This window comes from Ambystoma mexicanum, chromosome 11, assembly GCF_040938575.1.
Source record: "Ambystoma mexicanum isolate Mex_15411 chromosome 11, UKY_AmexF1_1, whole genome shotgun sequence".
NCBI classification, from domain to species: domain Eukaryota; kingdom Metazoa; phylum Chordata; class Amphibia; order Caudata; family Ambystomatidae; genus Ambystoma; species Ambystoma mexicanum.
Window position 1 is genome coordinate 684,214,543 of NC_090934.1, and position 23,317 is coordinate 684,237,859.

Here is a 23,317-nt window from a genome sequence, read left to right on the forward strand (position 1 = left end):
TTTTCTGGAGTAGATGTACGTGGGGGCTAAATGTATCCCTAATTGTGACCTTGAATGTGCTCCTGCAAGATGTAACTAAAGAACTGGAAAAAATGAATTTGGTCAGTCAATGCTAACCTCACATGCTGGAGCTTTCATCTTTAATGAACTCTGTAAATGTGTTAATTTATATTGCTCTACACTGTGATGAATTTAATGGAACAGTCTTTTTTAATGGCTATGTATTCTATATCTTGCTTTTTCTACATGTTGCGTAATGTTTTTTTGTAAACTAAACACGCAACAATAAAAAAAAAGAAAACAAAAAAAAAACTCTCACAGTCCACAAATAACACTGCAGAGGACACCCCTTATTCATACCTAGCCAGCTCTCTCCCTCCCATTACCACTGTATCTCAACTCATCCATACCCACAGCAACCTTAATCCACCAATAAACTCAACCAAGGCTGCAACTCCACCTGCCCTTAGCCAGCACAATAATCCTCAACCAAGACAACTGACACCCAGCTCACCCCCATGTACAACCCCTCCCCCACATAACACAAGCCCTGACCCTCGCACCTGCAGTACAGCCATTTTCCCACTCCTGACTTGCGCCCTCATTAATGCCCACTCACTACCAGCCCATGCACTCGACATCCACGACCTCATCACCAAACATAACCTTGACACACTAGCCATCACTGAAACTTGGCTTCATGATGCATGTGGCCCAGCACTCTCCCTAGCCATGCCCACAAGGTTACACAATCTTCAGTAACGACAGACCCACATCCAGAGAAGGTGATGTCGCATTGATATCCAAGGATACACTTCCCTTAAGACAGTGCAACACATCAATCGAAGGCAATTCTGACCTCTTAACGCTTAAATATACACCCTCACCCACCTACACCATCACCATCCACATTATCTACCGGCCACCCAGCGCCATTCAAAATTTCCAGCTAAGCCTTCTTCATATTCTCCAGGATAATCTAAAAGCCTCATCCAAACTAATCCTATTAGGAAACCTCATTCTAGGCCTATCTGACCCAAACGACCCGCTAGCTTCAACTCTATCCGAGGCCCTTGATACTCTAGGCTTCCACCGGCGGAGAACAAAGTCTCCCCATTGCAAAGGACGCACGTTAGACTGGATCGCAGACTTTAACTGCCAGGTCACCACCAGTACCATCATCCCTTGTCTCTGGTTAGATCACATCGTCCATTTCTCCATCTCACATCCCAAAAAACCCAAAAACATTCCTAACCTACTTCCACCTGCCATTACAAGAAGCTCACGTAAGCTCACCAGAGAAAACATCAATTTCCTACTTAACACCCCCACCCTCCCTTTGAATCCAACCCCAATTCGATAGTGGACACTAACACTCTCATCCTCTCTAATGCAGTGAACACCATAGCCCCCCTAGCCTACCAAAAATCCCAAAAGGTCTGACACTCAAACTCTTGGTTTACCCCCAACCTACTCGAACTGCGCTCCCAGAAATGACACACCCAGCTAACATGGATAAAAGACCTGACTGACGCTCACAAAAATGACTTCAGTGAAATAGCCAAACTCTACAAATCTGCCACCATTGCTGCAAAATCTAACTCTTTCAACTCTAGAATTAGCAATGCAAACTCTGATGTAAAAGAAATGTTCAATATCTTGAGAGAACTCGAAGCTAATGCCCCATCCGCCCACTACACTCACCAAAGACGCCTTGTGGTGTTCAAACATCCAGGCAGCATTACTAGGTGAAAACAATACCTTAAATGCTAAAATGATCTCTCAACAAGCCCTATTCAACACCCACCCCACAGCTACCAATATCAGCTTCTCACCCTTCACCACTTCACCCCCACAGTTTTATTTCAGCATTCTCTCTGAAAGTGAAGTCCTTAAACTGATTAAAAGCTTAAAACCCTCCAAATGCAAAGGTGACATCTGCCCTGCTACCCTCATCAAAGACTGCGCTGACATGCTATGCCCAGTCATCACCGCCTTCATAAATGCGTCCTTTGTAAAGAGTATTGCCACTTTCAGCCTCAAAGAAGCATGGGTGTTCTTGCTGATGGCTGCGAGGCACCTCATTGGTCGGATGCCGTGTGAATCATTCCCACAGGCTGAGGATGTCTTGTGTTTTTCTATGTGTGCTGGCCAATGCCAGAATAATATAAAGTCCCAGGGGTCAGCACGATTTTGTATTAAAAATAAAACTAAAGGGTATTTCTTGGGGAGGAGCGGGAAGAAATTTGATGCCACTGGGGAGGTGATAAACAAGGGGGGTCAAGATTGTTTGCTCCAATCATCATTGATTAACATATGTCTAGCTATAGGGGACTGGCGTAGTCCCACCAATCAGCTTAGTAGGATGTCTAATATTTTGCAACATTAATCGCAACTGCTTTTGACTATGCAAATAACCTTTAAGTGTATCAAATATCTGACCGGAGTGGCCGGTGTTGTCAGCTCCTATCAACCAGTTCTGTTCCACTGTGCTGTTTGATTTGTGCTTGTCCAGCTGTAATAAACAGTTTTACTTCTTGCCTGGTGTACGCTCCTTATTAGATTACCTCTGATGTCCTGTTGACTACATGTCCGTAGAGGACCCCTGATACGCTTGTGTCCCCTAAAGAAAACCCTAAACCTAATTTTGTGTGGCAGAAAACAGGGCTGAAACCTTTGAAGTTGACCCTTACCACAGAAGTACTTAGAGGTAGTAGTTTGGCCTGGCAAGGGTGTATACCAGGTCTAGGAACTTTGTGCCAATTGGTTCTATTTAGGTAGCAGAGTATACCCCTAAGGAGAACTGCAGTAGTTTATCTTGGATGAAGGGAGAGTAAACCAGACCAAGAGCATTGGCAACCATTGGCTCTGTTTGGGCAAGAGCACACCAGAGCAAAGTGTTGTAGAAGTGGTAAACCTGGCATGAGAGTAAGCCAGATAGAAGCTCATAAAGTACTCTGGTGGGGTAAACTTATGACGAAGTGGTGCCAAAATATCCTGATAAAGACATTTGTTTTGAAGCTAATGACATTCTGAACTATTCACTCTGGATGACAAGAGGATGTCTCAAGACCTTGAGTACAAGTGGAAAGAGGAAAGCTTTGTTAAAGAATTGTGAACTATTCTTGGAATCCAAGATGGAACTTTGTGTTGTCAAGTTGGATTAAAAAAAGAAATGAAGGGGAACTTGGTGTTATGACACAGAATGTCCTTATCCTTTTAGAACATTTAAAGAAAGACCTGCTTAGATCTGGGGATGGGGCGTTTTCCCAGGTTATCAGAAGAAGCAGCTATTGTGGTGTGACTTATACGGTTTTATTTGTTGTTGTTAAACTGCCATATATTTCCTTATTGATTTGGTATGTATACAATTGTGAGGACAGAAACCTTTTGTTACAGTGTTTTTCTTCAGTTTATTTTAGGCAGGGAAATCCTCGTCTGGGTAGAGATAGTGAGACGTTTATCCAAACTTTTGATTTAATAAAAATTGTATTTGTTGAGAAACTTTCAAAAAGTTATCCGCCTCACATTTCTGACCACTCACATTTCCCACAGAGAACACTCACCGTTATCTTGCTCGTCATGTCAAGAATAGACTACGCCAACAGCATCTATCTTGGAATGCCATAATACCTAATACCTTAGCAGAAAACTCCAGTGAATACAGAACGCATCAGGAAGACAACTCCTCCGTCTGAATAAGAGAGAACATGTAATACCAGTACTGACAACCATGCATTAATTAACAGTCTAAAAAGAACATTTTCTTCAAGACACTCTGCATAAGCACAGAGCAATACACGGCCAAGGAGTAGAATTCATATAGGAAAAGTTCTCCATCTACAAACTCTACAGGGCATTAAGGTCCAGCAATGACATACGCTTCGGACCAAAACAATATGCAAAGCAGACATTTGGGGGATCAGCTTTCTCCTCTATGTTGGCAAAACCTTGGAATTCACTTCTTAAGGAAATACGAACAACAGAAGATCACCTAAAATTCAGGAAACTGCAAAAGACATGATTCTTATTCTCTGAGCTAAACAGGAAACACAGTTGAAGAGTTGCCATCAACACCTAAAATAGGCATAGCCCTTATGATCCAAAACCTGGACACCCAATTAACACAACCCACCATACAAGAGTCTGATCCCTGCGGACCAACTTAGCCAACACAGAGAAACGATGCCCATCATTAACCCTACTAAACATTTTCCAATATCCTCCGTACTCACACTCGAACACCAAACTAAGCACACTCATAACTCTACCACAGCAGAAACATAAAACCACCACAAACTGCACACATTCTGCAACACCCAACCAAACCCAACAAACCACAGAAAACTAAAGCTCGTACACACAAACCAGCCCACACACACTCATACACCGAAAACCACCTAACCTCTACCAACTACACACAAACCAACCCAGCACACAGTGACTGTAATTTCCGATCTTAAACTACCAGCAGCTCATCAAAGCTCTCTAGCGCGCTCCCTCTCGATCCCACTAACCAACACCCCCCACCTCTGCTCCCCCCCTGAGCCCTCTTTCCTTTCCAGATCCTCCAGTGCACCTGGAGAACATGAAAATGGCAGTGGTGCGTGGTATAAATCACAATAAAATAACATAACAATAACAAACCTTGATATATTGCTCAGCTGTCCTGCGTACAGTTAAATGTCAAGGTGTATTGACATTGTTTTACATGTGGTGCCGACACGTGTTTCGACCGTAAAGATCTTTATCAAGGCTGTTTGGTGTATGTCCTTAATTAAGGTTGGGGTTGGTGCAGAGAGCGATCTCTTAGTGCCAAACGATGTCCTGAGTTGCATGGGGAGCGCAGGTTGTTAGCCATGGCTCCTAGTGGTCATCACAGGATGGTACCTGCTGTCTGATGTACATCGCATTCACTGTCCCGTCGGACCTTTATGGTCGATACAGGTGTCGGCACCACATGTAAAACAATGTCATCAATGACATCACCTTCCTTTCCCCTCACTCTCTGGCCGGCCTCCCTTGGCCCTCCTCCTATCCCCGCCTGCGAGGCCAAGAACCTTGGTGTCATCTTTGTTTCCACACTCTCCTTCTCTGCCCACATCGCTGATGTATCAAAAAAGTCAAACCTCCTACTGCACCTCCTCAGAGGTATTCTTCCTTTCCTCTCATTCCCCCAGAAGCTCGCTGTCTCCCAAGCTCTGGTTCTCTCTAAGCTGGACTATTGCAACAGCCTCTTTCTTAATCTACCTGCCTCTACTCTCTGCCCTTTACAACTTATCCAGAACAGGACTGCAAGACTTGTCCTTGGCCTCAAGTCCTGGGATCGTATCTCTCCAGCTCTGAAATCTCTCCATTGGCTCCCAGTGGATGCAAGGATTAAATTCAAAGCCCTCTACATTGTCCACAAGGCTTTCTGGGGCCTTGGTCCAACATATCTTCAGCTATCCCTCCGCAAATACCTCCCATCTCGAGCACTCTGCTCCTCTACCTCTAACTCCCTCAGGGTCAGTCTTTTCTCAAAGAAATGAGCTGGGGGTAGATCTCTGTCTTCGGCTGGGGCCTCCCTCTGGAACAGCCTCCCTGCCACTCTAAAACTTGAGGAGAACCATCTCCGGTTCCGGAAGCACCTCAAAACCTTCCTCTTTGCCTCTGCTTTCTCTCCCCCTCTCCCCTGCTAAATCACTGAAACTGTACTGAATCAGCAACTGGGCCACTCACCAATCTTGGTCCTTGGCCCAGCCACTCTCCCCTGCACTGCCTCCCTGGCAACCCCTGCACTGCGAGACTGTCTCTGTATCGCTACAGCCCCCTTCCCAGCACTTGTCTGCACTTATACTGCACTTGCCACCAGCTGGCCCTTACTATTTATCTTGTATTTTACTAATTACTTTGTACTGCACTTTCCCCTCTCCCTTTCCCCCTTGCACTTTTTCCCGTCCCCTCTACCCATGCACTTGCGCGATCTGAATGACACCTGGCCTAGTAGGATCGTTTGTCTGTCTCCCCTTGTTCCCCCCTCCCTGCCTCGTCACGCCTTGAAACACTTGTCTATAGGCGCATTACAAATGCCATATCATATCATATCAAATCAAGCTGTGTGGGTGAAACCAGGGTGCAGGTTTTTTTGTGTCAGTTGTTAATTATTTTTTGTTGGGTGTGTTTTTACTCTGAGGAAAAAACAGAGCCTGCACAATATAATTTTGGAGAGTAGCAAGAACAAAGACAGTTAATTACATTGCAATGTAACACATACAAACTGACAGCATAGCCCCTTCTAATTCCCACCTCTAAGACTATAACATTTGTAAGAATAATGCTTGCAAAAAGCGATGTAAGAAGGCCTTAGTTAGGCCTGGCAAGACACCCTGTTCTGCTTCGGAAGTAAGTCCTTCTTCCATTCCTGCCATGTCTGTTCTGTTGCGCAGTGCGCAACGGTTGTGAGCATGCCTAAGTTGGGCTGATGCATGCGTGGAAAATAAAGGGAGGTCCCCGGAACGGCATTCGCCGCCGGGACTCTGTGCGAGCAACACGCGTCCAGTCTCTTATTGTGTGCGAGTGTGTGCGTGCGTGCGGGGGCACCCCGGCTGCGTCCCGCCTCCAACACTGGCGACGAGGAGGTGCCGCGGCCAGGTGATTACAACCCTGCTCCGGCGATAATTTATGTCAAAGAAAGTGTTTTTCTCCTGCACTATGCGGCCATGGACCATACGCAGTTGCCGGTGGCCATCTTAGATCAACAGATTACGACAGTAGCGGCCCACACAGGTGCTTGTGCGCTTTCTGTAATCAATATTGGTGTAATTTATGGAAACTCCATGGCTATTACAGAACTAATGGCCATGGTCAACGTGTTTTGATGAGGAAATACGCACTACAAGTGGGCTGAAGAACCGCCTGCACCACTACCAGGCCCAACCTATCCAACTGGACCACCAGACACCAGTAGTTTCACCCAGCAAGCAGAGGTCAGTGAAGCATACCCTGTGTGAACAATAACCACAAGGCCCAGGACTGACCCTCACGTACACACTCACACAGATCATCACAGTGGTGGAACATGAGGAAGAAGGTGCTGCACCCATACCAGTACCAGGCAGGCTAAGCAGCACCCTGGCACCTATGTCGGAATTTGATACCTCTGGTCCGCCATCCAAATTGAGTCCCAAATGACTGCTGTGGGTCAAAAGACTTGAGATGTTTTTCAGGGCCACGGGTGAAACGGATGGGGGAATGAAGAAGAGATTGTGCGTAATCAGTTAATTCAAGGTTGTAGCTCTGGGAAGCTGCGGAGACAAGTACTTCGAGAACCCGGCCTGACACTTGCCCAAATCTTGGACACCAGGCGTGCTTACGAACTGGCTGAAAACAGAGGTGCCAGGATGGACGTGGCCGCACATCCTGGTAAGAGTGATTGGTCGCCCAGCCCTAGGGAAGACATGCTGGGGACAGAAGAGAGCGGACAGGTCCTCCTCATCTACGGGCACATAGTCCTGTCAGTACTGTGGGTACGACCTAGCGCACTCTGGGTAATGCCCCTTAAAAAGGAGAGTCTGCAGAAGGTGCAACACGCCTGGACACTATGCGAGGGTGTGTAGGGCAGCAAATCCAATGGCTGCGTCAAGGGGACCAGCAAGAGCAAGTGGGGGAAACCCCAGATGTTTCAGGAGTGTGACGACGGTTGAACAGGGTGTGTAAGAGTTAGACATTGCCGAGGAAGAGGGGGATGAAGAGGAGGTATTTTTCACCTCAAATATTGCTTCAGGGGAGAAACAGAGGAGGCAACCAACCTGCACAGTAAACATTGGAGATGTACCTACACATACTGCGATCGACACAGGGGCATCAGTCTGCGTCCTAGCAGCGGAACACTATGAGGCCCTCCCAGGTCTGCCCAAATTAGAAGAGTCCATGGCCAGAATATACACTTTTGGTGGGGACACACCGCTGCCGATCCAGGGAGTCTTCGTGGCACCAGTCTCACACGGACTGAATAAGATCAAGGCCAGATTTTTTGTGACCCACGTAAGCCTGCATTCGCTTTTGAGTTGTGCAGCCTCTGAGGCCCTAGACATTGTGCATTTCACTATGGCAGTATACCAGTCTGACATTGACCGCCTGCTGAATCGATTCGACAGCGTCTTCCAGGGTGTGGGCAAACTAAAAGGTGAACCTATTAGACTGCACATTGATGGGTCCGTGAGACCAACAGCCCTCAAGCACAGAAGGATACCATTCCATCTTCGGGCACAAGTGGAAAAAGAACTTCAATCGCTAGTCGACATGGACATCATTGAAAGGGTGGAAGGTCCGACGCTGTGGGTCTCCCCCAAAGTGGTAGCACCCAAACCCAAACAGCCAGGGGCTGTCCGCATCTGCGTGGACATGAGACTGCCAAATGCCGTCATAAAGAGAGAAAGACACCTAACGCCCACACTGGATGACATCGTGGGCGAGCTGCAAGGAGCAAAAGTGTTTTCTAAGCTCGATCTGAGGTCTGGGTATCACCAGCTGGATCTCCACCCAGACTCACAGTACATAACAACTTTCACCACTCACGAAGGACTATACCAATTCAAAGGACTCAGTTTTGGTGTCTCATCAGCGGCGGAAGTTTTACAAAATGCCATCCGTGGAGCCCTGGCGGGACTAAAAGTTGTCCTCAATATGTCTGACGACATCCTGGTGTTCGCGCAGTCAGAGTCTGAACACCTATGAAGGCTGGAATGTGCGATGGAAAGACTGAAAAGTCTAGGACTCACATTACATAGGAAAAGTACAAGTTTCTTAAGAATCGCATAGAGTTCTTTGTATTTGTTTTCCACGCTGGAGGCATTTCTCCCCACTCGAAGAAGGTACGGGACATTCGCGAGGCGGCTCCCCCGGAGTCACCAGCAGAGATAAGAAGCTTTCTCGGTATGGTGAATTACTGTGGGAGGTTTATTCGCGACCTGGCGTCGTTATCAGAACCCTTAAAGGCACTGACGAAGAGGGGGCAGTGTTGCGCACGACAAACATGGCTGCGTGATTCGAGGTCTCAGGCCCGAGAATCATCCGTTATATGAAAAAATCCTGATTCGGAGCACGCTGCGGGATACCGACCACACCGAGACGTGCCATGGGTGTTGAAGCACCCATACGAGAAATCCTGGAGGGATAGGTTCCTGGGCTGAGGAGTTACGAGACCTGGTGTTCACCGCGAGGAGGAGCGGTGGAGCGCGCCGATCCCCGGAACCAGGACATTGCGGCGCTGAGCTGCTAACGCTCTATCTGCTGGGGGCATAGAGGGGAAGGCCTACAAGGACGTAGTGAGCACGGACCAAGACTGTGTCCGCCCGCCCCGAGCTGGTCGGCCTATACTCCCTTGCTTGGATATTCGAGAGCGATCCGAACACAATGGGGCTGGATCGGTGCTACAGAGGCCCAAAAAGAACCACTCCCCATACGACGCCTGCCCGAGGTGATGCGACTGAGCGCCGGATAGGTGAAGTCCCCCGCACCTGAGGGCCAGCGGTTACGAAGGTAGACACAAGGCCCTTCAAAATCCGAAAACGATCCGGACACAGAGGGACAGGGTCGGCGCTGCAGCTGCCGGGGGAGGACTGTTCCCGGTGCGCCGCCTGGCCGAGAGCTGGAGAGGTGGCCCCCCCATGCTTGAGGAACCCACGGCTGCGGAGGCAAACACAAGAATCGGGGTTGGAAGGTTCGAGCGCGACGCCAGTATATCCTTTAACAAGAAACATGGGAGAGCGCAATCCATCGGAAAAGATAGACGCATGTACTGGACTTGGCGGAGGGCCGTGACTGAGGTGCGTTGGCCCGACGATACAGAGTAGTAGGCAATAACTTCATATTCCTACGGCCCCAAACTACAGCGAAGAACAAATATCCCCTCAGTTTGGCTGGAACAGACCGCCAAGAGACTCTGGGGCCATGGGAAACACGAGAAAACAAGACAAGATGGCGGAGGGAGCGAGCGCCAAAAAGAAAGGACCGATGGACTCATACACTAGCAGCCAGGCGGGAAGCAGTGAACTTGAACCACCATTGGCGGCTAGCCCTGTGCCCAGTATAGAGGGCGAGGACAAGGTTCAGTACTTGACTAACATAGTCCAAAATGGTTTCCTAGCGCTGAATATGAAGCTGGATGACAAATCTCAACGACCATTGGCACATTGAAGACTAGAGCTGACAAACATGACCAGAGCCTACGGAGGCAGAGAACAGAATTGGTACTACCGAGGACACGGTTGCTCGCCATGACCGGGACATTGCCCAGCTAAAAGACAGCTTGAACAAATTACAAAACAAAACAAGTGCGAAGACCTGGAATCGCGCTCGAGAAGAAATAACGTGTGCATCGTTGGTGTCCCAGAGTCATTTGGTAGAGACAAAATGGAAATACGGGTGGAAGCCCTCTTCAAAACCCTGTTTGGAGCAGACTCCTTTTCAGAACACTTCCTGATTGAGCGTGCACATCGAACGCTGGCTCCGGGACCGAAGCCTGGGGCACCGCCCCGCACAATTATCGCAAGAATGCTCAACTACAGGGACAGAGATACGGTCCTTCGGAAGGCAAGAGAACTTGGCACGCTGCAGTATGAGGACAGTCGCATACACATCTACCCGGACTTTGCCACTGGGGTTCAGGCCAGCCGAAGATCGTATGAGCCAGTCAAAAAACTTCTGAGAGCGCGGCAGGTCCCGTATGCACTGATATTCCCGGCCAAATTGAGAATCCAATATGGAGGAAGGGCGCACTTCTTTGAAAATCCTGCTGCAGCCCAAGCCTATGTGGAAACCACTATTCCGCTGCCCCCGCGGGGCCGAGGACCAGATCAGAATGGAAGATGCCTGCATGCAGTGGAGGACTTAAACTTGGCTGAATAGCCCGGCAAATGCAAGTAATATTTGATGTTTCGGAGGTGGTCGGCCCCGTGGGGGCTCCAAGTAATCTACACCGGGTCGTGAGCCTGGTCGGGTGGCCTCGTGACTGCAACGAAGCACCCTCAGGAATATTCCTAACGGTTACTAGGGTTCATCGTCAAGTTGGGGTGGATGATGTGGGTGGAGGGGGGGATAGGGGATGTGGGGATGTTTTTCGGTATCGCCACCACCTAGACGAGTTTGAGCCTGGTGGGAAAGTTTGTATTGATGGATGTTGTAGATTAATTGAAATGTGGTCTCGCAGACAATGGCGCTATGCAAAGGCTGGTTACTGGGTTACACAAGGTCACTTCTGTACAAATATGATGTATACACACACCAAATGGGAGACGGACTACGGATAAGATTAATGTCATGGAACGTCCGAGGCCTCAATAATCCAATGAAAGTTAGGAAGGTCAGTAATTGTGTTACTAGGCATGGGCCTCAAATCTTAACGTTGCAAGAAACACATGCACAGGGCCTGGTCAATGAGAGAATACTGGCTAATGGGGCAAATTGCGCTATTACACGGACTATTCACCACAGTCTAGGGGGGTTTGCACCCTTATACATAGCTCGCTGGGCTTTATAACCAAAGGACACCTGGTGGATCCGGTGGGAAGGTATGTACTGGTTTGGGGGGAACTAGCGGGGAAGCATATAACCTTGTTAAACACCTATGGACCCAATCTAGACGACCCTGATTTCTATTTACAAATGCTCAATTTGCTCGCCAAACACGATGCAACCACTGTTCTTTGGGGTGGGGACTTCAATGTTGTATTAGACCAGGCCTTGGATAGATCCGTCAAGGTAAATAGGCCACCTCCTTGGGCGGCACTAACTTTGAAGCAGATAATTTCGCAACTGTCCCTACAGGATGCCTGGAGGGTGCTCCATCCGGTCGATAGGAGGTTTACATTTTATTCTTCCATACACGACAGTGAGTCGCGCATAGATTATTGGTTTGTATCCTCAAATTTAGCACACGCTCTACAAAACTGCGAAATCCTTCCTCACACACTATCGGATCATTCCCCGGTGGTGCTGGAGAAAGATGTCCATAGACCAACAAGGAGATGGAGAATGCCTAGAGACATATTGAAAGACCCAAATGTAGTTGAAACTCTACATATTGAAATTGCCAATTTTTTCACGCACAACGTCGGGTCCGTAGATCACATATCATCAATGTGGGAGGCTTTTAAAGTCTGGGTCAGGGGGGCACTGCTGTCCAAGACCGCTGGTCTGCTGAAGGGAGTACGCTGAGAATAGGAGAAGGTAGAGAGGGACCTGAATACATTGGAAGAAACCTATGGCCGCACACATAGTGGGGACACTCTGGCGGAAATCCACAAGTCCCTTAGAGATTTTGACCGGCTGGCAGCTAGGGAAGTGCAATATATAGCAGCCCTTACACGGGCTCACAGATACGGGGAGGGTAATAAGGCAGGAAAAATGCTGGCCAACCTGGTAAAACATGAGAAACAAATTACCCCGATCGCTATAATCGAAACGGCACAAAATTAGATAATAACGAGCGAACAGGGTATAAATGACAAATTTGTTAAATTCTACAAAAATCTGTATACGAACAAGGATAGGAAATCCCCTGCTGAGACTAAAAACTACATAGCCATGTTGAATTTCCCTAAACTCCCAGAGGAAAGCAGATTGCTGCTGGAACAACCTGTCACGGCAGAGGAGCTCACAGAGGCAATTAAAGAGCTCAGATCTGGCAAGGCACCGGGCTTGGAGGTGTGGGAAAAGGCCCTGGGAAAACAAATATTGCCCCCAACAATGAGAGAAGCTATAATCACAGTATTGCCTAAACCCCGACGCCCGCCACAGGATATGTCTTCATACAGGCCCCTATCCCTGATAAACGTAGATGCAAAAATCTTTGTGAAGGTGCTAGCAAATCGCGTATTACCCTTAATGCCCACGCTAGTTCACCCGGACCAAAGTGGGTTCATTCCCCAAAGGTCCACTGCCTTGAATCTACGCAGGCTGTTCGGCATAATGTCACAAATAAATCCGAATAAACAAGCAGTAGCGGTGTCCCTAGACGCCGAGAAAGCGTTTGATTCAGTTTCGTGGGAGTACCTCTTCCTGGTGCTTGAGTCGTTTGGGATGAGCCCCTACTTCATTAAATTTGTTAGAGTGCTATACACTGCCCCGGGTGCAAGGGTGTGCACGAATAGAATTATATCCGACCTGTTCGAGTTGGGCAGAGACACCAGACAAGGGTGCCCTTTTTCCCCTATCCTTTTTGCCTTAACAATAGAACCCATGGCAGCGGCGGTGGGGTTGCGGCATGTAAACAAAGGTATAACGCTGAAAGGAGCCACCCAGGTAATATCGTTGTACGCGGACGATACACTATTGTATATACGCGAGCCAGACAAAAGCATAGCCCCCATCATGGCAGACATTAGTGAATTTGCAGAATACTCTGGATATACAGTGAACATTACTAAGTCAGAAATGTTCCCGCTTACCCCCTCTACAAAACGCCCTGCCCAGACATGCGGCCTTAAGTGGTCGGAGCGATACATCAGATACCTGGGAGTACTGGTTTCAAACAGCAGGCAGACCCTATACTCTAATAACCATGACCAGGTGCTACAAACACTCAGTACCAAGCTACAGGTCTGGGGGCACCTCCCAATCTCATTACACGGTAGAATCGCCATTCTCAAAATGATTGTACTCCCCAAGCTACTATACTTATTTGTAAATATTCCTATATGGCCAGGAAAGGAATTCTTCTCCAGATTGCGATCCATGGTAGTGTCGTTTCTGTGGAACGGCAAGGTGGCCAGGATATGCTGGGAAAAGTTGACAGAACCGTACGAAACAGGGGGAATAGCAGCACCAGATTTTGAGCTCTACTGCACGGTGGCGCAAGAACAGTTTGCGAAACACTGGTACGATGAAGAAGACAACTCACCCCACACGTGGATAGAGGAATACACCACTGTACCCACAAACATTAGATCCGTTATATTTGATACTAGACACAGGATTCCTGTGATTTTGACCCTGTGAGCTGCACCGTAAGGGCCTGGGGAGCTATATATAAAAAGTTGAAAATAGAACTTCCACACAACCCTGAAATTCCGCTATGGAAATACCCAAATGTTCCCCCTACATTCGATACCAGTATACAGGAGGCCTGGGACCCCGATATGGAGATGAAAGTGGGAGACATGTTCATAGATGGGAAGTTCGTAACCCTTGCAGTATTCACTAGGGGTGTGGGAGGAGGTCCGCTCCGTACGTTACAATACTACCGGATGAGATCCGCATATCAAGCGCAGTGGCCATCCTTCCCTGATGAACCTCCCTCCCACCCATGCATACAATTAGTTACAACCCGGGGAGGACTGGGAATCTCTAAATTGTATAAAACAATCCAAACCCACACCCCCACGTCCAATCGAAGGAAAGAGAAATGGGAAGTGGATATGAGAATGCAGATACCTGAAGACAAATGGGAATGATATTGTGCACTTACAAAAACGGTGTCCCTCAATGCGGGATTGCGCCAAATACAGTTTAAAATCCTTAATAGATTGCACTACACCCCTGCCAAAATCGCTAAATTTACACTTGATGATCCAGGCAACTGCCCCAAATGCGGGACCCCCCAGGCGGGATCCTATCATATGTATTGGGAATGCCGGTCGTGGCAAGATTTTGGGAGAAGGTTGCAACCATGTTGACAGACATCACGCAGATTTCCCCGTGTCTGACCCCACAAAAATACTTGTTTGGGGATATTGGAAATGCTCTGAAAAATTTAGAAGACTGTTCAATGTATCATGTGTTATTGCCAAGAAATGTGTATTACAAGTATGGAAAAAGCACACTTATTTATGTGAATTAACTTATATCAATGAATGTGAGGAACAATACGTGCTAACTTTACCAAGTAAGACCCGACCTAAAGACATTTGGGGCCCTTTCAGGGCGTACCTATGCGATATGCTCTCGGACAATGAAACAACTATGTAAGCTGTAGATTCTTAAACATCTGGTTGAAATATTGTTATATGAAGGACCATATGTTGTGTTAATTGAATGCTGCTGTAACTGTTGAGACCATCAATAAAGAGGTGTTTAAAAAAAAAAGGCACTGACGAAGAACGACGTGGCTTGGGTGTGGACAACCAAGGAACAGAGGGCATTTAACAATATCAAGAATGCACTGTCGGGCCAAGAGACAATGGCATACTTTAGCCTGGACAAGGAGCCAGAGATTGTTGTGGACGCCAGCCGGTGGGACTGGGTGCAGTTCTGATGCAAACGGACTCACATGGTCTGATATGCCCCATAGCGTACGCCAGTAAGGCACTCACGGAAACCGAGATACTCGCAGATTGAGCGGGAAGCTCTCACCATTCTGTGGGGATGCAAGCATTTCAGGATATACATCCTAGGAAAGCCTGTAGTTGTCATCACCGATCACAAACCGCTCATTCCAATCATGGCTTGGGCATCCTCCAAACCACCTCCATGCATCGAACGGTGGATGCTATCGCTGATCGAGTATGGTGTCAAATTGCAATATCGTCCAGGCACCCATAACCCGGCGGACTATCTATCCAGGCATCCTGGAGCTGGGCGTGACCTTGACATGGGCGTGGTGGTAGACTGCATCGACATAGTCCACAACGTAGTGGAGGCAGCTCTGCTGGTGGCACTCTCGCGCCAGGAAATAGCCGATGTATCAGAGGAAAACGAAATATTCCAGGTCATCAAGGGAGCTACGAGCAATGGCAAGTGGAGAGACGTCCTCAACAACAATGCCAGGCAGGAGGCTGGAGCCCAGCGAGATCTTCAAGCACTGTGGAAAACACGTAATGAGCTCTCAGTGACCGAAGATGGTCTCCTGTTGCGGGGCCGTCAAATTGTCATCCCGCGGATCTTGGTGACTAAGGTGCTACAACTGGCCCACAAAGGGCACCAGGGGGCCCCTAAAACAAAGGCGCGCCTGAGACTGAAATCTGGTTCTCCGAACTGGAACGAAGAGTAGACGACTTTGTGCATGCTTGCATTCCATGCCAAGTGGCCAGTCCCGCTGAGAGGGGCCGACCGATTAGAGCCACAGAGAGAAGTGAGCAGCCGTGGGGGACAGTGCACGCTGACTTCGGGTCCACAGGAAGAGGCATGTACTTTTTGGCAGTTGTGGACCAGTGGTCGAGCTACCCAGAGGTGGAACTGGTAGAATCTACAGCATGTGATCACACCATCTTGGCACTGGAGAAGATGTTCGCCACCCATGGCTTCCTGATTGAATTGTGCTCTGATAACGGCCTACCCTTCCAAGGGCAACGGTTTGCCAAGTAAGGGGGAGGGGAACTGCGACAGAACCTTTTCGAGTTCCTCCGAGAATATCGAACTACCCCCACCAATCCATGGGGGTTGCACCGGCGGAGGCACTGTTCAGCCGCTGCCCCAGAGGACTGCTGCCAGAGGTAGAGGGACGAGACCCAGGAGTGATTGACAACCACCGCATCAGCCTGGAGCGACGGGCCAAGAATTAAAATGAAAGTGCATGAAGGAATCTCCAAGAGAAGACAATTGAAGTAGGGGAGACTGTGCTAGTGCGGAATATGCGTCCGAAAGGGAAGTTGTCCCTCACGTACGAGACCCTACCGCTAGGAGTGACCCATGTAAAAGGGTCTATGGTCACGGCGTCCAATGAGAGAGGGACGGTCACAAGGAATGTATCCTACTTCAAGAGGATAGAGCCAACCTGCCGGAAGGAACACAGAGGGTTCTGGCCGAGGTGTCCTCTGGAGGAACCCGCCCGATAGCAGCACGGGAGGAGGAAGGATCCCCGGACGCTCCAGGGACACCCAGAACATCCCAAGAAGATGCCAGAAGGTATCCGAGCAGGGAAGGGCATCGACACCCATCAAGGTTCCGATATTTTGTCATGGACCCGGTCTCGTAGGAGTGGAAAATAAAGGGAGGTCCCCGGAACGGCATTCGCCGCCGGGACTCTGTGCAAGCAACACACGTCCAGTCTCTTATTGTGTGCGAGTGTGTGCGTGCGTGCGGGGTCACCCCGGGTGCACCCCGCCTCCAACATGTTCCAAGTCTGTCATTGTTCTCCGATGCACCTACTATGCCGATCACGGGGCTGTGAACTTTATAAAAGTGTCCAGACTATAGTATCCTTCGGGCTACCGGACACATTTCTAACATGCTAGTACATTTCCATCACCCCATATGTTTAGAGCAGTCTTCTGTTTTTCTGTCCAGGGATCTTGATACTTTCCCAGGCCCAATGCCTAAATGTACAAAGTCAGCAGTTTACCATACCAACTTCCTAATGATGCACTAGCCTCACAGTACCCTAACCCTAGAGTCCGCGCTAATAACTGTGGTCTCTTATACATGTATGAACAATCCCTAAAGGAAGCAGTCCCTTAATGTTTTTTTATCAATGCAATGCATTTCTATGTTCAATGTCATGTTGCAAAAGGAGTGTTACTAATTCTATGAAAAGAGGAAACATAAAATAGTTGCATACTTAAAATCACAGCGAACAAAGGTATTACAAAACAAAATAAAATTATGCTTCCACAATTCCCCCTTTTACACTTTATGCCAAAACACTCACTTTATCCAAAATGTTAATTCCCTTTTAGAAGAAACTAGCAAAAGTACCCGTTCTCCGAACGGGTTCTTTAGACAGACATGCTAACACTCTCATCAATTGTTGAATATCAATGACCCTGTAGGTCGTTGTTCTGATTCGCTTGATGGTCTTTGCACCCTGAGATAAACTGCATTGAGATGGGCGCATGTGGCTGGCTGACATACCCCTGACCAGACATGGGGGGGAAGCGAGAGTTGGTGTGCTGCTGCATACTGGGACCTTCTAGGGTGCTCTCTCCCGACCTGACACCTCACCCTGACATGGTGCAGTTTGTTGCGGTGCAAATATATCAGAAATCTTGCATCGTAGGGCCTTGAAACATCGTTTTCAAGGTTTTGTTCCTCGGGTCGGGACTGGTTCTTCTACGACCACATTGATGTTTTGCCGATGTCAGGCAACCACCTCAAGAATGAAGGTGCTGAAATCCGGGGAAAGGGGTGGGGTGTCCAAATGTCATGTAGCCAGTAATGTCCAGAGGGTCCTAACAGGTAACTATGCAAAATGTGGTGCAGATTGGTGAAACAGTGTGGAATTTTATAAGGAACATTGCTTCGCCAAGCCATGAACCCACAAATTAATTTTGACTTGTGCTGAAATCTGAGGAAAGGGGTGGGTGTCCACATGTCATGTGGCCAATATTGTGACCAATATTGTCCAGAGAGCCCTAACAGATAAATATGCACAATTTGGTGCAGATTTGTGACACATCTCCTTTGTCTCCCTCGCACTTCCTATTCCATCCCTGCAATGTTCCTCTTTCTAGTCCTCTCTACTGTCTGTCTCCACCTTTCGAAAGTACTCTCTCCTAGTATGCTCCACTCTCCATGCAATTACTGCTCTCTCCTTGCCACAGTCCTACTACCTCCTCCTCACTACTACTACTCCCCCTCCACACTACTATCCCCTCTCCACACTACTCCCTGCCACCTTTCTTCTCTCACAGCCACCCTTCTTTCCTTAGTGAAGGTGTTACAGTTGAGTAAAAGAATGAAAGGGGTCTTAAGCCCTTCCCCTCTTTAGTCTGTGTGTCTGCTGGCTTTCAGCAATGGTGGTCCACTGCAGTAAGAATCGGTCTAAATGTCCAAGTTTGCGTGAGAGCTTCCCAGCATTTATGGGATGGCGATTGACATCATGTACAAGGAGAACTATTTTCCAAAAAGACAAAATTCTCATCTTGCTGTCAGATCACACATATATACTGTCCCTACTAAGAAGAACACCCTCCCCCTATAAGGGGTATATCTTCCTAGCTGTCTGGTGGTGCACCGCCTATCTAAAAGGGATAGCGAGGATACCACATTTTTGTCATCTTCTTCAGGACCTATATTTCTTATTGTGGGCTTCGCTCCTTCTGTGGATCATCAATTGAATCCAGGTGGCACCTTCCTTCCCCAGTCGCAAGCGTGATGTCCTGCTTGGTCAGGAATCAATGGAGCATCAAGTGCGAGATGTGAATCTACATCTGTATCATGGCGTTTCCGTTTATGCTAGCTGCTGCATGTAATTCGCACCATGCCCTGAAATAGATCACCATGCGTGCCAATTCGTTGTCGGAGTAATGTCGATTCAATCGATCTATCTGCTTTTCGAATGCTGGTGGCAAAATGTTCGTACTTGCTCTGACCAAAATAACTGTGATTATCGAAACCGGTCAACCAATATGCCCATGAGCACACTCATGAGCACTACGATGTTCAACTAATGAAGCTTGCACACGTCTTAAATTACTTCTTACTCTAGATAGGCTTTCAGCTTCTAGTTTGTTTCCCCCTCTTCTGGGGTGTTCTCTCCCGACCTGGCACCTCACCCTGGCATGGTGCAGTTTGTTTGCGGTGCACATATATCAGAAATCCTGCATCGTAGGGCCTTGAAACATTGTTTTCAAGGTTTTATTCCTCGGGTCGGGACTGGTTCTTCTACGACCACATTGATGTTTTGCCAATTTCAGGCACCCATCTCATGTGTGAAGGTGCAATCCAGGGAAAGGGGTGGAGTGTCCAAATGTCCTGTAGCCAGTAATGTCCAGATGGTCCTAACAGGTAACTATGTAAAATGTGGTGCAGATTGGTGAAACAGCATGGAATTGTATAAGGAACATTGCTTCGCCAAGCCATAAACCCACAAACTAATATTGACTTGTGCTGAAATCTGAGGAAAGGGGTGTGGGGTCCACATATCATGTGGCCAATGTTGTGGGCAATATTGTCCGGAGAGTCCTAACAGGTAACTATGCACAATTTGGTGCAGAATGGTGACACATCTCCTTTGTCTCCCTCGCACTTCCTATTCCATCCCGGTAATGTTCCTCTTTCCAGTCCTCTCTACTGTCTGTCTCCTCCCTTCGAAAGTACTCTCTCCTAGTATGCTCCACTCTCCACACAGTTACTGCTCTCTCCTTGCCACAGTCCTACTACCTCCTTCTCACTACTACTACTCCCCCTCCACACTAATCCCCGCCCCCTTTCTTCTCTCACATTCACCCGTCTTTCCTTGGTGCAGGTGTTACAGGTGAGTAAAAGAACAAAAGGGGTCTTAAGCCCTTCCCTTCTCTAGTCTGTGTGTCTGCTGGCTGTCAGCAATGGTGCTCCACTGCAGTAAGAATTGGTTAAATGCCCCAGTTTGTGTGAGAGTTTCCAAGCATTTATGGGTTGCCAACTGACATCAGGTACAAGGAGTAGTATTTTCCAAAAAGACAGAATTAAATTCTTGCTTTCAGATCACACATACAGACTGTCCCTACTAAGAAGAATACCCTGACCCTACAAGGGGTATCTCTCCCTAGGTGTCCGGTGGTGCACCGCCTATCTAAAAGGGAAAGGGTGAGATACCCCTTAAAGGGGCAGGGTGTTCTTCTTAGTAGGGGCAGTCTGTATGTGCGTTCTGACAGCAAGATGAGAATTTTGTCTTTTCTGAAAATACTTCTCCTTGTACCGTTCTTTTGTGATAAAAAACGTTTGCCCTAATGGCAGGACAGCAATGTTAACAGATTTGGTTTACAGTTAAGCCCTAGGTGTTTTTGTAGCGATTGACATCAGGACCACTCCACAGTCTTATATCAAATAACTGCATTTTCCTTGTGGGCAAGTGTGTTGCACAGCTGAATGGAGCACCCTGGTGTTGGGTGCAACCGTTATTGGAGACCAGGTTGCGTGGGCCGTCCTGCAATGCATGATCAGTGTATGGGTCGTTCTGCAGTTTGGAACGCTCTTGCATTTTCTCTCCCGGTTCGGTTGCTCGCTTGCTCTTCCACTGCTAGGTCTTCTGGGAACTGTGGCTTCCTACAGCAAACATAAACTTGACTGGCCAGAATCATGTAGTACAGGTATAGGGCAACAGGAGGTTGTTCTCATTTCATGCATGCAGGCACAAACAGAAGGGACAAGAAATGGGACCCTCCCAAGTCCCACATCCCACATCTGGGGCAGGAATGGCTCTTGGAATCCCGTTGGTAGGCCTCCCAACACAGGCTGAGAGGGGTCCCCAGGCCCTCTTGACAGGGTCAGGTCCTTGACCCTGTCACAGTAGGCATTTATTTTCATCCGGGTATCAATTGATGGCCAAAGTCATGTTTTATTTCACGATCTGTACTATCAAAATAAAACATACAATACTTAGGTTTCTCAGTAGATGTGGCCTTGTATATTTTTACTGCTCCTTTTTTAGTGAGACACGTACAACAACACATTATTACACCGACTAAGGCAACACAAACATTGTTAGAACCACTCCTAAAGAGACAAAAGGCTCAAATTTTATACTAATTTTTCTCCTCGTCAATTGTAGTCTCTAGCATAATCCCTAATAGATTCAGAATCCATGTGACAAGAGTGCTGACCAGTTAAAAGGTGGCGCATAGCCAAGACCTACTAACCTCTTGTTTTCCTTGGGCCAAAACACATTCTGAGTTCTGGTGCATGTGCACAGGATAAAATGTATGTCACAAGAGGGAGGACCACTGGCACAAATTAAGCTGAAATTTGTATTAAATAACTTTGATACTTATATTGAGGATCCTTGTCCCAACCCCTCTAACAGATCCTATTTCCTGCTGTTACTACCTATCCTGCCTCTGATTTCCCGACACATTGTGACTGAGGTGGTTCAAGGGGCCACAAGTGCTGATTTATTCCAAGATCGACCCAGGCATCAAGTGGTCTTTCTAGGGGCCTGAGCACAAATCTGGGAGACTGTCCAACAATCTTAATCAGCCACACATCTCAATACACAACCCTATTCTTAGCATTCTTCCTGGCCACAGGTCAGGTGGAATTCTGGGCTCTTGAGTCAGTTCTCCGGGCCAGGCATGATGTTGCACATCTTCATGGATTCTCAGCAGCTGCCCAAACAGGAAGCAATGAATTTCCAGACCACAGAAGTGATTTCCCATTGCAATGCTTTTCCAGCCATGGTGACGTACCTGATCAGAGTTCTCAGATATTCTTTGGGGACAGTACACTCAGCAGAAATTACTTGATGTTCCCCAACACTGGCATCAAAATTTGACATTTGTTCCAGTTAGTAAATCCAGTTCACTTTCACATCAAGTGATTGGCCCCTATAGACACCCCAAGCTGCAAGAACAGAACTCTCCCCATTCAATACCCAATACCCTATGTCCCGCTTCTCGTGGTGAATAGTGCTTTCTACTGCACATTTGGAGCAGTTCAGATAGTGAGACAAGACGTGATAGACAGAGAAATATAATTTTGTAGTGGCTGACCTATTTGTTGCTTTATACCGCAGCTGTTCACCTGCTTTGGTAGTGACATTATAAACATCTGCTGTGTTTACAATATGTGAAATGGAATATTTGCATGATGGAACAGAAGGTATAATTTTTAATCTAAACGTATACGAAATTAACATGGTCTATCCGAACACACCCTCTGAATGGTGGTTTCGTTCTTTTACGTGATACGTGTAACTAAGAAACGAAAGGCCCATTAAAATTGTCTATTTTTTCAAGGTCTCCATAACTGAGCACTGACACAATGACCACTGCTTCTGGAGCAAGTGGTCCAAAGTTTGCATAGAGTGCCAAAAACAACCATGTCCCAGTGGCAGCTTGAAGGGCATTGAGTGCAGCCTATTTGGCTCAAAGATCTTGAGGTGACAAAATAAGATTCTAGCTGCATCTCTGTTGCTTGGAGGCCTAATCCAGGTTTTCCAGGACAAGGTTCTTTAGTTCTGCCCTTCCATGCCAGGAAGTTGGCTGGCACCTACAGGGACTTCTTCACCTCCAGTGAAGGGTCCTGGTTCCAGTGCCAAAGCCAGCAGAGGTGCCTTGCTCCACAACTATTCACCCCACACTGCACACTACGAATCGTTAAGGGACAGCCTTGCTCTGCCTTGGAGGCCTTCTGTCTTCGCCTCAGTGGATTTTGGGACGGATTGTATCCCCAAAAGAAGTCTTGTTCTTCTGAGAGTCCAGAGATGAATCAAAGAAGAAGAGCATTTTCTCTCCTTTTAAAGGCAAAATGTCAGAGGATTGATCCAAACTCAATCTGCTATAAGGGGCCCAATCCAGGTGGATCTGACAGATGCCCTTTGCCTCCTGACATACTCAAAGTGCTTTGTCATGCAGAAAATTGGGGTGATAGGGAGTGATAGAGAACCCTCTCAGAAACCAACATGGTGGAACCACTCTCTCAGCACCCCCTATCTCTTCTGGCTTCTCTAATTGATTGATTGATTTATTTATTTATTTATAGA